The sequence below is a fragment of the Castanea sativa genome, chromosome 4 (assembly GCF_040712315.1).
Source record: "Castanea sativa cultivar Marrone di Chiusa Pesio chromosome 4, ASM4071231v1".
Taxonomy (NCBI): domain Eukaryota; kingdom Viridiplantae; phylum Streptophyta; class Magnoliopsida; order Fagales; family Fagaceae; genus Castanea; species Castanea sativa.
In genome coordinates this window covers 47756021-47771269 of record NC_134016.1, presented here as the reverse complement: position 1 = coordinate 47771269, position 15249 = coordinate 47756021, and positions in this window count along the sequence as shown.

Below are 15249 nucleotides of genomic sequence, written 5' to 3'. Positions count from 1 at the left end.
GCTTAGGGTACCGGCATCCTCTTTGTTCTCATAGTCAGTATTATTCTCCTAGTCCTTTGTAACAGGTCAGGGAACTGGGTTATGCATAGATTTTTGAGGTTAAGCCTGAAATCAAAGCACATGTTGGATATGCAGGTCTTCACAAGCTCTTTTTCTTCGTGGTCTCCATAACAGTCTAGAGAAATGTCTTCAGACATTTTGATGAATTGGAGAAGATCCTCTCCAAGCCTTTGCCTTACCATTTGAAGGCTTTGGAAGGTGGCCTTGTCCTCACCTAGGTAGTACTTTGAGCAAAACCTCTCTATCATCTCGTCCTAGGTCATGATGGACCCAGGCCTCAAGGTAGTGTACCATGTATATGCTCTATCCACTAGAGACTTAGCAAATTCTCTTAAACACAACTCCCTGTCTCCTGCATAAGGACCCATGGTGTGAATGAACCTACTCACGTGCTCCACAGCAGTTCCATTTCTCCCATTAAAAGGATGGAACTTTGGGGGTTCATATCCCCTGGGATAAGGCTTGCTAAGGAGCTCTAGTGGGAATGGGGGATCCCGAGAAAATTTCTTGGGGACTCCCGAGAGCTTTTCCCTTTCTTGTTCCAATAGGGAACTAACATCTGCCAATGTAAGATACTGGGGGTTAGCTCCACCGACCCTCCCTCTGGGTGGGCTCTCTCTTGGTTGGCTACGAAGGGGTGTTATCTCTAATTTCCTGAGTCCTTCCCTCATTGAGAAGGCAGATCTCTTGTTGGAAATATTTCATCATTTTTGCCATTCGAGCCTCAGGGTCTAGTTCCTCCCCCATGCATCTCTATCCTAAGACAACCTCCTACTCCACCAGAGGTACCTCATTCCTCTGTCTGGAAGCTACCTCATTTTCTCCTATGGGATCAGATGTTGTAGATGGCACATTGGTACCTTTACTGTTCCTTAGTCTTGGAGCCATGCTCTGTGAAGGGATTGCTTCTTCCATTTCCTTTACCCAGTCCCTAGTGGAGTCACCAAAATGTGTGGGTGCCTTTTTTTAGGACACAGACCCAAGTAGGAACAAGGATTCTGGGCCCAATACTTATTGTTTTAAAGGACTAGGCTTGGTTCACCGTAGCTAAATTGGGCTGATTTTGAACCAAGTGGTGCATAAAACACAAATCCTACAAAACATACATGCTAACGTATGAGAAATATATGCATTGAACAGCAAGAAGACAGCAAAGGAATGAAATGATAAAGAAAGCACATGAAATAAAACGTTAGGGATCCTTGAAATAATGCAAAATACTTTGTTACTTTCTTGATTATGTAATACACTATGCTCACTAGGACATGTTACAAGGCCCAAATAAGTTCAAAAATTATAGACTTAAATGGCCTTTCAGGCTTCTAAGACCTGCAAATTTTGAATCCCCTTGAATCCAAGTGTGTTCTCTAATGGCCGTTTGAGGATACCGGATAGTATTTCCCTCTCTTTTTGTTAAGACATATGTGTTTCACTTGTTTAGAACATATATCATTCATTATTTATGTAATTGGCTAATCCTTTGACAAAATGCACTTTACTTGTAATTGGATAGATTTAGGATGTGGTTAATACTTCAAGAAACAAGGTTTCAAGATCAAGTGTTAAAGCCATGCAAGTCTGTCCAAGAAACAAGTTTAGAAGTGCTCTTCATTAAAGCTTGACAGCTGGCTCAATAGCTGCATCTATCGAGCTTTAAGAAGCTGTTCTAGCCCCGAGGCTTGACAGCTGCTCGACAGCACCTCGACACCTATAGCTGTCGAGATTTAAGAAAAACATATTCCTAGTTCTATTTTGATTCTAATCCATGGATGTGTCTTTGGGCCTTCTTTTCTCCTAACCCTAGACATATAAAAGTATTATTTTAAGGGCCATAAAAGGGTGGCAAGTTGCACAAGTATTGAGAAATCCTTATTCATGCAAATTGTAACTTGAGAAGTTCTTGCCCTAGTTTATCTCTCTTGTGAAGAAGTTGCTGGGTCTTTGCACTATTGGGTTTTGTAACCAAGCATCTTCTTAATCTTCATCTTGTGGATGAATTAAAGAACTTTGTAGCCAACAAATCTTCTCTAGTTGGTGATTGAAGTCGTGTACTGGGATCCGCGCAATTAGTTAGTCACGTACTTGGGAGCCATGCATTAAAAGGAGAAACTGTCACTACAAAACAAGTCCAATTGAGTATTGGGGTAAGGGTTCAACTGTAGGTTGGTAAGGTACTTGGGATTCCTTTACTTGTAACCGCTTGTTGTGATAATAGTGGAGTTCCGAGAGTGGTGACCTTAAAATCACCCGGTGGGGTTTTTGTGGTGTAGATTTTTTCCATTCGTAAACAAATCACCGTGTCATTTATTTTCCGCTGCATACTTAGTTTAATTGGCGATTTGTTTGTGCTACCACGCGCTATGCATGTTAACTTGATTAATTAATAACTTGGCTAATTCATCACAAGAGGTCAATACGTTTTTGGCCTATCAAGTGGTATCAGAGCAGGCACACTCTGATTAGGGTTTATCTTTGTGTGTGATCCATTGACCCCTGTTTGTCATGGATAGAGGTCAGTCTCTTTATTATATCTCCATTGTTTGATGGTACTAACTATGCATACTGGAAAGTACGCATGAGAGCTTTCTTACAGTCTCTAGATGAGAAGGTGTGGCAAGCTGTAGAGATAGGCTGGACCAAGCCTAAAGAAGTGCCGGCCGATTGGGATGAAGCCAAGATCAAGGCGGCAAACTTCAACAGTAAAGCATTGAATGCCTTATTCAGTGCGGTCACTAATGAAGAGTTCAAGAAGATATCCTCCACTAAAACTACTAAGGAAGCATGGACCATCCTCTAGACAACCTATAAGGGAACAAAGGCTGTCAAAGATTCGAAATTACAAAGGCTCACTACAAGCTTCGAAGAAATTAAGATAGAAGAGGATGAGTCATTTGATAAGTTCTATGCCAAGCTCAAGGACATAGTGAATTCAACCTTCAATCTTGGGGAAACCATTCCTAAACCCAAGATTGTGAGGAAGGTGCTCAGATCTCTACCCGAGAGATTCCATACCAAGATCACGGCGATAGAGGAATCAAAGGATATTGACAAGATTCCTCTGACTGAGCTGGTCGGTAATCTGCAAACCTATGAGCTAAGGTTGACAAGAATTGGCAAGACGAGTAAAGGCAAGAGCATGGCACTGAAGGCTAAGAGTAGTGAGACAGATAAGTCATCAGACGATGAAGAATCTAAGATGAAGTCCTACATCACAAGGCAATTTAAGAAATTCATGAAAAATGCAAATGGAAAAGGCTTTGACAAGGACCGTAGGCAATCTAGTTCTTCTCAGTTCAAGAGCCAAGATAAAGGGAAGAAGGATGCTAGGGAAGGCGGTCAGTACACTGTTCCCGCGGGACCCAAGTGCTTCAAACGTCAAGGCTTCGGTCACATGAAACAGGTGTGTCCTACATATCTCAAGAGCATTGGGAAGAGCAAGGCACTAGCTGCTACTTTAAGCGACACTGAGCCTAAGGATGATTCCGACAATGAAGATGACGGAATTTTGAATGCCTTTACTGCCACTGTCAATCCTCTTGAAGGGATTGTTGAAGATATGGATGAAGAAGAGGAATTGGTGGAATCCAAGTTTGAAAAGATGAATGATCAAGATGATATCCATACAGCCTATGAGAAACTGTACAAGCTTTCTGAGAAACATGAGAAACTCTATAGGCTAGCCACCAAGAAGCTAAGTGATGTGGAACTTAACCGTGAGGAACTTTCCACAAAGTTTGATGAAGCTAATCAAACTATTGAGGCACTGAGATTCAAGAACAATTTCTTGGCTGAGAAGATCAAGAAGCTTGAAGTTAAGCTGTTTCAAGTTAGAGCTCAACTGGAAAGGGCATTAAGTGCGAAGTTAGATGAGATGCTCAGCATTCAGAAATCTGCTTCTGATTGAACAGGATTGGGGTATGAATTCTCTTCTTCTAATATTGCTTCTACTAGTACTACTATTTTTATTCCGCCTGCTAATAATATTAAAATTGATAATAATGATGTTAAAATTGATTTAGCAAGTGAGAACCTAGACAAGGGTAAATCTATCTTAGGAGCACCCCCTAAGCTTGAGAAGAAGGACACTAAAAACCCTAGGACTAAGAAGGCTAACTCTCAAAAGCCTAAACAGAAGAAGCAGCATCTCTGTCATCATTGTGGTATTGTCAGTCATACTCGATCAAATTGCTATAAGTGGTTAGCCACTCAACAGAGCAATGGCATAATAGCATCTGGGAACCAGAATCAACTTCAAACCTCTCTTTCTCCTCTTGGATATCTTCTCAAAGCTCTCATGTTCCTTTCGAACTTGAACGGTTTCAATCCTTCCCCCTCATCACCGGTTCATGGGTTTTCTAAGAGGAAAGGTTCTTCAAAGGTGTGGAAGGAAAAGGGTTCTAAGTGATTTATTCTCTTTTTCTCTCTCTCTCCTCTTCTTGTTTTTGTTTTTGCATTACTTGTGTGTTTTGCTTTAATGTTTTTAAGTCAGTCTAGTTTTATGCATTGCTTTGCTTTGTTTAACATGTTTTTGTTTGTGTGTTTTTAGTTCTTTTTTTTTTCAAATTGAAAAAAATTGAATAATACAAAAACAGTGTATGTTTGTGTACATCAGTTCTTGTGAACCTTAAAATGGCCTTTGAAATAGAGTTTTCTAAACTTTGTATCTCTTGTAGCTTAGATGAGCATTCTTATGCACAACTAAGCAAGTAAGCTTTGTGGCTCTTTGTTTGTGATGAGTAAGGTTAAGTGATCTCTTAAACTTAACACTCGTATCACTCTTTTTAACAGGTTTGACTAGAAAATCCTAAGAGAAAGGCATAAATAACCATCTCACCATTGTTACTCGCCAATCATGATATGACATCTGTATGATTTGGCATAGCAAAAGTGCAATTTCAAATGTTCAACATAATTGGGTATCTCTTCTCTCTCTTTTATATACACATGCATGATTTGCTTAATAAAAAGAAAATATGCAAAGAAAATAAAGGCAAAAAGATTTAAAAAAATGCTTTAAATATGATTACAAGCGTGTTTTCTAAGAGATGTGGGATTTATAGGATGTACCTCAAAGGTGATAGTCCCCATCAAACAGTTATGATTGTGTGTGAGTTAAAATGATTTTCTCATATCTCAAATCATTATAACATAGAGACACTTATGCAATCTTGCAATGTTTTCACACACAACACGCAATATTCTTTGCTACTCTTGATACATTTGCAGGTACAATGTGATTTGGCCATCACAAGGTTTACATGTGTTGATGTATGCTCACTAAACTGTCTTGACTTTTTTTTAAATATAAAATCGGTTAGACTTGTTTAGTGTGTGAGTGTGTATTTTGAGATCCCTGTGCTTAAAATTGTTGTTGAGAGATGATTTTGAGAGTCTAATATGTTGATTGGATCATTGGTTGAGTTGCATGCATGATTGCATTCATGTTTGTGTTTTTCCCTTCTCGAAAAACTGTTTTGAAAAGTTGGCTCAACACCTCCTCGATACCTCCTTGACACCTAGCTGTCTGTCGAGCTTCTTAGCTTTTTCTTATCACAATCTCAATAGCTTCTCGACACCTAGTGGATCGATCGAGCATTTGTTCTCGTGTCCTGTCTTGTTCCTCAACACCCTCTCGATAGCTAGATCTGTCGACGTTGTATTTCTCGACACCTACCTCGACAGATGTCTCGACACCTCTCGATACCTGTATCTATCGGGATTTACTAAGGTTCTATATAACTATTCTGTGCGATCCGTTTCTCACTTCTCTCGATCTCTCTCTCGATAGCACTGTCTTTTCATCTTCCAAACCTCTCTCTCTCACTACAAATCCTTTTCTCAAGGTTTCTTCAAGCTTCTTCAAGCTTTTCTTCACTTGGTAAGCTTCTTTTCCCTCATTCTCATGCATTTCATGTTTTGAAACCTAGGTTTTGGGGTTTTTGAAAAATTTTGGGGTTTTTCAAAATTGATGAGTTTTTGTTGAAATTTTCGGGATGGGTTTTGTAGATTTGATCTTAAAAACTCCATGCATTGCATCTCATTCACATTCTAACGATATTCTCATGCATTTAGATGTGTGCAATATGTTTATGTGCTGGTTGGATTGGACTGGGCTAAGCCCATGATGTTTTTCATATTGCATGTCCCATGTTCATGCATTCCCCATGCATACGTTCTCTCTTCAATATACTTGTTATATTTGAATTGTTTTTGGGACTTTTCTATGTGTTTTTTTCCCCCTTCTCTGTCTGTTTACGTTAGTAGTGTCTATGGCACCAAAACGTAAGTCTATTTCGACCCAGAACCCTCTTCGTTCTAGGGCCTCTTCATCTTATAATCCTACTCCTCTTTCTGTTCGGTTCCGTGATGAGAAATCCCATCAGGACTTCTCGGAGAAATTCTCTAAATGAGGTGTTCATTCAGAACGCCAAGTTGTTCTGGCGGACTTCCCCGACACCGACCTTCCCGATGTCTTTCACAAACGGGAATGGGAGTCACTGTGTGACGTCTCGGTCACTTGTCCTTCTGTGCTGATCCAGGAGTTTTACTCCAACATGCATGGATTTAATTATATAATACCTCTCTTTCTCACTTACGTTCAAGGTACACGCATAATCGACACACCGGAGTTGGTATCTGATGTGCTTCAGGTACCAAGGGTTGCGCATCCTGACTACCCCGATTGTGAGTGTCTACGAACTATGTCCGAAGACGAGATGATTTTTGCTTTCTGTGAGCGCCCTTCTGATTGGGGTAAGCACCAGTTTACGTCATGTCGACCTTTTGCTAAAGGTCCTCGTTTCTTAAACATGGTGATGACTTTTGTCTTACATCCTCTCTCTCACTACAACTCTATCATAGAGCCTCGTGCTCGTTTTCTGTTGTCTCTTATTAAGGATCTTACCATTGACTTTCCTTCACATTTTATCTTTTCTATCATAGATGTGTATAAAGATACGGCTACCCGTGATAACCTCATCTTTTCTTCCGCTATCACGAGAATTTTACGCCATTTTTCTATCCCTTTTCCTGTCTCCGACCCTTTTTCTGTCATGGTTGCCATAGATGTCGCTACCGTAAAATGTAGTGAGGCACAGTTTAGGTCGCATCAAACAGGTCCTGCAGCTCCTTCCTCCCGTTTTGCTCCATCCAGATCTGCTCGTGCTTCATCCGCTCCCTCCTCTTTTACGAGCGATGTGTCACTAGGAGATATCATGGCGCAGATTTAGCGCATGGATGCTCGCCTAGATATGCTCTCTATAGAGTTGTATCAGGTGAATGTTCGTGTTGGTCGCATTGCTAGGCAACAGGCGACCATGAGTGGTTTTGCTCCCAAGATTTCTCCTCCACCACCCCCTGTGGCTTCCACATCTGGGGATGATGATGGTGATGACGATGATGCTTCAGATGATGATGATGGAGATGATGATGATGGAGATGCTAGCTCTACCTATGAGATGTCTACTTAACACTCTTCCCTTTGTCACTCGTGACAAAAAGGGGAAGTAGTTTTGGGTTTGAGAGTAGTCATACTTAGGGGGAGAGCTTGTATAGGAAATTTTTGATAGGGAGAGTGTTGTGTGCTGAGAGATGTAGTGAGGATACTTGTATCTTTTTTTTCCTTTCTCTACTATTAGATACAGTTTTCTTCTTGTACCTAGATCTTGTGACCATGATTACATACTTTGTGCTCATTTTTGCTATATATATGATGATGTATGTTTATTTCGCCTATCTCTATTATTTCTGTTTCACACTAAGATGCCTTGATGAGTTTTGTTTAAAGTGTTTCAGAAATACAGGTTGTCAAAGTCTACTTGTCATAAATTCTCTTCTTGCAAAGTTTTTCAAGAGTTTGTGTTAGGATAGATTTTATTGTATTCAACATGTGAATATGAGTTGAGTGATTTATGACTTCTCTCGTATGTTCATTTGTTGGTTGTGGTTTTGTCGCAGATTGCCAAAGGGGGAGATTATTAGGACATATGTTTTTCACTTGTTTAGAACATATGTCATTCATTATTTATGTAATTGGATAATCCTTTGACAAAATGCACTTTACTTGTAATTGGGTAGATTTAGGATGTGGTTAATACTTCAAGAAACAAGGTTTCAAGATCAAGTGTTAAAGCCATGCAAGTCTGTCCAAGAAACAAGTTTAGAAGTGCTCTTCATTAAAGCTCGACCGCTGGCTCGACAGCTACATCTATCGAGCTTTAAGAAACTGTTCTAGCCCCGAGGCTCGACAGCTGCTCGATAGCACCTCGACACCTATAGCTGTCGAGATTTAAGAAAAACAAATTCCTAGTTCTGTTTTGATTCTAATCCTTGGATATGTCTTTGGGCCTTTTTTTCTCCTAACCCTAAACATATAAAATGATTATTTTAAGGGCCGTCAAAGGGGGGCAAGTTGCACAAGTATTAAGAAATCCTTGTTCATGCAAATTGTAACTTGAGACGAAGTTCTTGCCCTAGTTCATCTCTCTTGTGAAGAAGTTATTGTGTCTTTGCACCATTGGGTTTTATAACCAAGCGTCTTCTTGATCTTCATCATGTGGATGAATTGAAGAACTTTGCAGCCAACAAATCTTCTCTAGTTGGTAATTAAAGTCGCGTACTAGGATCCATGCAATTGGTTAGTCACGTACTTGGGAGCCGTGCATTGAAAGGAGAAATTGTCACTACAGAACAAGTCCAATTGGGTATTGAGGTAAGGGTTCAACTATAGGTTGGTAAGGTACTTGAGATTCATTTACTTGTAACCGTTTGTTGTGATAATAGTGGAGTTTTGGGAGTGGTGACCTTAAAATCACCCAGGGGGTTTTTGCCGTGTAGGTTTTCCCCATTTGTAAACAAATCACCGTGTCATTTATTTTCTGCTGCATACTTAGTTTAATTGGTGATTTGTTTGTACTACCACGTGCTTTGCATGTTAACTTGATTAATTAATTACTTGGCTAATTAATCAACATAATTCATCACAAGGGGTCAATACGTTTTTGGCCTATCACTTTTATCTCTTTTTGAATTCTCACAGAGCTTTTTCTCAAGGATTTCACTCTAATGCACTGTTGCTAAATGTCTTTCACTGGTGGCTATTTCCCCTTTTATAGTGCCATTCTAGGGTTTTCAGGATACCACTGATTCCCTCCATTTACTTCCCTGGGTACCAAAACCAATGTTGTGCCAACAACATTGGTGGTTGGTCCCTTCCTCATTCCTCATTATTTTCTTCTTTTGGGGTTTCTTCCTTAGAAGCCTCTTGCCGACTTTCTGTTCTGGGGTGTCCTAAAGAGCTAACCTTTGGTCTTTCTTTTTTCAAGGCTTCTAAATCCCACCTTTTCAAACTCAACTTTTGGCTGCCTTTCTCTTTATCATTTTTCCCAAGTGAGTCGATTCCTTCCTGCCAGATTAAAAGTTTCCCAGCCACTTTTCTTCATGGTTCTTCTTTCTGGGTTCCCCGAGGTACCAGCTCCTTGTTCATGAATTGTTAGTTCCCAAGCCTTCTGATTCCTTTTTTGCATCATTGGGAGGCTGATAAGGACATATCTACTCTCATTCCTTGTGTTTCTTGGCACCCTTCCTGAACTGTCTTAATCCAAACCTGGCCTTGCTACACATCCCGAGGATCCCAGGCTCCTAGGAATTCCTAGGTATCCTAGCCTAGTTATTTTCCCAGGCTCCCCAGCGATTTTCCTGACCTTTGACGGGTGGGTTCGGTTTTTTCTCTCCTTTATTTCATGGTGATAGGCCAATAAACGTATTGACCCCTTGTGATGGATTAATTAATTAATTAGCCAAGTTTAATTAATTAACCAGTTTAACATGCAAACTCATGGTAGCACAAACAAATCACCAATAAACTAAAGTGCACCGAAAAATAAGTTGACACGGTGATTTGTTTATGAATGGGGAAAACCTCCAAGGCAAAAACCTCACCGGATGATTTTAAGGTCACCACTCCCGAGAATCCACTATTATCACAACAAGCGGTTACAAGTAAAGGAATCTCAGTACCTTATATCAACCTACAGTTGAACCCTTATACCAATACCCAACTGGACTTGTTCTGTAGTGACAATCTCTCCTTTTCAATGCACAACTCCTAGTACATGACTAACCAATTGTGCGAATCCCAGCACGCAACTTCAATCACCAACTTGAGAAAGATGTTGGCTGCAAAGTTCTTCAGTTCATCCTTACAATGAAGAATAATAAGATTCTTGGTTACAAAACTCTACGGTGCACAAACATAGCAACTTCTTCACAAAGAGATGAACTAGGGCAAACTTTATCTCTGGTCACAAATTGCTCGAACAAACTTTGCTCAATGCTTGTGCAACTTGTGTCTTTAGCTATGCAAACAGATATGACCCTAAAATAATCCTTTTATATGTCTAGAGTTATGAGAAAAGAATGCCCAAAGACATATCCACAGATTGGAATCAAAACAGATATGAAAAAATGCTTTTCTTAAACCTCGACAGCTAGAGGTGTCGAGATGCTGTCGAGCAACTGTCGAGCCCGGGGCTGGAACAGCTTATTAAAGCTTGATAGATGAAACTGTTAAGCCAGCTGTCGAGCTTTAATGACAAGCACTTCTTCAGCTTGGTTCTTAGAAAAACTTGCATTGCTTTAACACTTGATCTTGAACCTTGTTTCTTGAAGTATTAAAAACATCCTAGTTCTACCCAAATACAAGGAAAGTGCGTTTTGTCAAAGAATTAGCCAATTAAATAAAAGAATGACATATGTTCTTGACAAGTGAACCGCATATGTCCAAACAATCTCCCACTTTGGCAATCTATGACAAAACCACAACAAACAAATGATCATATGAGAGAAATCATAAAACACTCAACTTATACTCACTTGTTGAATACAATAAAATCTATCATAACACAAACTCTTGAAAAACTTTGCAAGAAAGGAGTTTATGGCAAGTAGACTTTGACAACTTGTATTTCTGAAACACTTTAAACAAAACATATTAAGGCATCTTTGTGTGAAGCAGAAATAATAGATTGCATACAAAAATAAGAAGCATGTGTATAAAGAAAGAAAAGAAACAACACACGTAGAGATAGGTGCATAACACATACATCATCACATATACCACTTGATAAGCATCATGTATGTAAAAATGGTCACAAGACCTAGGTAGAAGAACAATGTATCTCCAACAAAGAAAGAAAAGAAAATATAAATGTAATCCTTACTACATCCCTAAAAAAACAAGCAAACAAACACTCCCCCTAACAAAAATCTTCTATATCCTAACTCTCCCCCTAAGAATGACTACTCTCATATCCAAAACTACTCTCCCTTTTTGTCACCAGTGACAAAGGGTAAGGGTGTCAAGTAGAATTCTCGTCAGAACTACAAGAGCTAGTATCTCCATCCTCATCATCATCATCATCGTCGCCGGAACCATCATCAGGTGTTTCAGATGCCTCGGGAGGAGGAGAAGGAGACTCCACAAAACCACCAAGGCGAGCCTGCCGTCTAGCAATACGACCAACACGGGTGTTCACCTGATACAACTCCGTAGAAAGTATATCAAGACGAGCATCCATACGCTGAAGCTGCGCCATGATTGCATCCAAAGTCACACCTTTCACTGAAGAAGAGGGAGCAGAGGTAGAAGGAGCTGAAGGAGTAGGAGAAGACATTAAACTAGACCGCCTCGAACAAAACTGCGCCTCACTCCTTTTAATGGTAGCGTAGTCAATGGCACACATAACGAAGAAGTGGTCGAATGAGGGAAAAGGAATAGAAAAATGGCAAAAAAATCCGCGTAATAGCAAAAGGAAAGATGAGCTTGTCACAGGTTGCCGTATCCCTATACACATCTATGATAGAAATAATGAAGTGTGAGGGAAAATCAATAGAAAGATCCTCAAGAAGGGACAACAAAAAACGAGCACGAGACTCAGTAATAGAATTATAGTGAGAGAGAGGATGCAAAACAAAAGTCATCACCATGTTCAAGAATCTAGGACCTTTAGCAAAAGGTCGACATGATGTAAACTGAGGCTCACCCCAATCAGCTGGGTGCTCGCAAAAGGCAGAGATCATTTCATCTTTGGACACAGTCTGTAGATGCTCACAATCGGGGTAGTCTGGATGCGCAACCTTCGGAACACAGAGCACATCGGATACCAACTCCGTTGTGACTACTATGAGCGTACCTCGAACGCGAGTATGAAAGAGAGGTACTGAAGTATTAGTTCCATGCATATTGGAGTAGAATTCCTAGATAAGCACGGAAGGACAAGTGACCGAGAAGTCACACAGTGACTCCCATTCCCTATTGTGAAGGACATTGGAAAGGTTAATGTCGGCGAAATCCAACAAAATAACTTGGTGTTCCGAATGAACACCTCGTTTAGAGAAGTTCTCCGAGAAGTCCTTTTGGGCTTCCTCATCACGAAACCGAACAAAAGAAGGAGTAGGATCAGAGGACGAAGAAGCCCTAGAACGAAAAGGGTTCTGGGATGGAGCAGACTTACGTTTTGGTGCCATTGACACACTAACGCAAACTAGAGAGAGAGAGAGAAGAAAGAAACACTCAGAAAAGTCCCAACACATTTCAAATATAACAAGTATATTGAACGGAAAGCATGAAAAATACATGAACATGTGACATGCAATTAAAAGACATCATGGACTCCACCCAATCCAATCCTACCAGCACACAATCAAATTGCACACATCTAAATGCATGATAATACAATTGTAATGCTCATGAAATGTAATGTATGGGATTTGAAATTCATTTAGGTAAAAACTCATACCAAAAATTTCACAAAAACTCAACAATTTTTTATAAACCCTAAAAATTTTCAAAAACTCAAAACCTAGGTATGAATGCATGAAAAGATCATGAAGAATGAGAGATAAAGAAGTCATACCAAGTGATTTGAAGCAAGAAAGGCTGAAAATCACGTGGGTTGAAGGTTTTGAGAGAGAAGAGAGTGTTTGGGAGATGAACAGGCACAGACAGATCGAGAGAGATCGAGAGAATGAAGTCTGAATCACGCTAAAACAAATATATAGAACCTTAGTAAATCTCGACAGATGGAGGTGTCGAGAGGTATCAAGACAGGTGTCAAGGTAGGTGTTGAGAACACAGGCATCAACAGATGCAGCTATCAAGGAGGTGTCGAGGAACAAAACATCAGACATGAAAAAGAAGCTCGATCGATCCACCAGCTGTCAAGAAGCTATCGAGAGGCCAGGAGATTTCTCGATCGATCCACCAGTTATCGAGAAGCTATCGAGAGGCCAGGAGATTTCTCGATCGATCCACTAGCTGTCGAGAAGCTATCGAGATTGTGATAAGAAACAGCTTAAGATCTCGACAGATAAGCCAGGTGTCGAGAGCTGTCGAGATGGCTTGAAAACAGTTTTTTAAGAAGGGAAAAATATAGATATGAATGCAATCAAACATGAAACTCAGCCAATGAACCAACCAACATTTTAACCTCTCAAAAATATCTCTTAATCAATAGAGAGTTAAGCATTTAGCTCCCAAAAACACACACACATACACTAAACAAGTCTAACCAATTTTATATTTCAAAAACAAGTTAAGGCAGTTTAGTGAGCATACATCAACACACGTAAACCTTGTGATGACTAAATCACATTGTACCTACACATGTATCAAGAGTATCAAAGAATATTGCGTGTTGTGTGTGAAAAATATCGCAAGATTGCACAAGTGTCTCTATGTTATGATGATTTGAGATATGAGAAAATCACTTTATATCACACACAATCATAACTGTTTGATGGGGACTATCACCTTCGAGATACATCCTATAACTCCTATGTCTCCAAGAAAACACACTTGCAATCATATTATAAAGAATTTTGTTCTTTTTGCTTTTATTTCTTTGCATATTTTCTTTTTATTAAGCAAACCATGCATGGGTATACAAAGGAGAGAAAAGAAATACCCAATTATGTTAAGCTTTTTGATATTGCACTTTTGCTATGCCAAAGCATACAGATGTCATTGACATTGCACTTTTGCTATGCCGAAGCATACAAATGTCATATCATGATTGGCAGGTAACAGTGGTGAGATGGTTATTTATGCCTTTCTCTTAAGATTTTCTAGTCCTTCTCATCAAAAAGAGTGATACGAGTGTTAAGTACAAGAGATCACTTAACCTTACTCATCACAAACAAAGAGCCACAAACCTCACTTGCTTAGTTATGCATAAAGATGCTCATCTAAGCTACAAGAAATACAAAGTTTAGAGAACTTTATTTCAATGGCCATTTTAAGGTTCACAGGAACCGATGTACACAAACACATACTGTTTTTGTATTTTTTTTTTTTGAATTTTTCAATTTTTTTATTTTAAAAAAAAAACAAAATAACTAAAACTGAAAAACTAACAACCAAAAACATGTAAAACAAAACAAAGCAATACATAAAACTAGACTGACTCAAAACATTAAAGCAAAACACACAAGTAATGCAAAACCAAAAACAGAAGGAGAGAGAGAAAAAGTGATTAAATCACTTGGAACCCTTTTTCTTTCCACACCTTGGAAGAACCTTTCCTTTTCGCAAACCCTTGAACTAGCGGTGAGGGGAAAGAATTGATACCATTCAAGTTCGAAAGGAACATAAGGGCTTTGGGAAGATCTCCGAAAGGAGCAAACGAGGACGAAAACTGATTCTGGTTTCCCAACGCCAACATGCTGTTGCTATGGCTAACCATTTATAACAATTTGGTCGAGTATGACCAGCTGCTCCACAGTGATGACAGAAATGCTGCTTATTTTGTTTAGGCCATTGAGAGTTGGCCTTCTTAGCCCTAGGGTTTTTAACTTCCTTCTTATCCTACTTAGGGGGTGCTCCTAAGATAGATTTACCATTGTCTATGTTCTCACTAGCTAATTCAGTTTTAACATTAGTGTTCTCAATTTCAACATTATTGCTAGGAGGAACAAAAACAGTAGTACTAAAAGAAGTAATATTAGAGGAAGAGAAATTATACCCTAAACCTGTTCGATCTAAAGCAAATTTCTGAAAACTGAGCATCTCATTGAGCTTAGCGCTTAAAGTCCTTTCCAGCTGAGCTCTGACTTGGAATAGTTTTGCCTCAAGCTTCTTAGTCTTCTCAACCAAGAAGTTATTTTCAAACCTCAGTGCTCCAATAGTTTGAT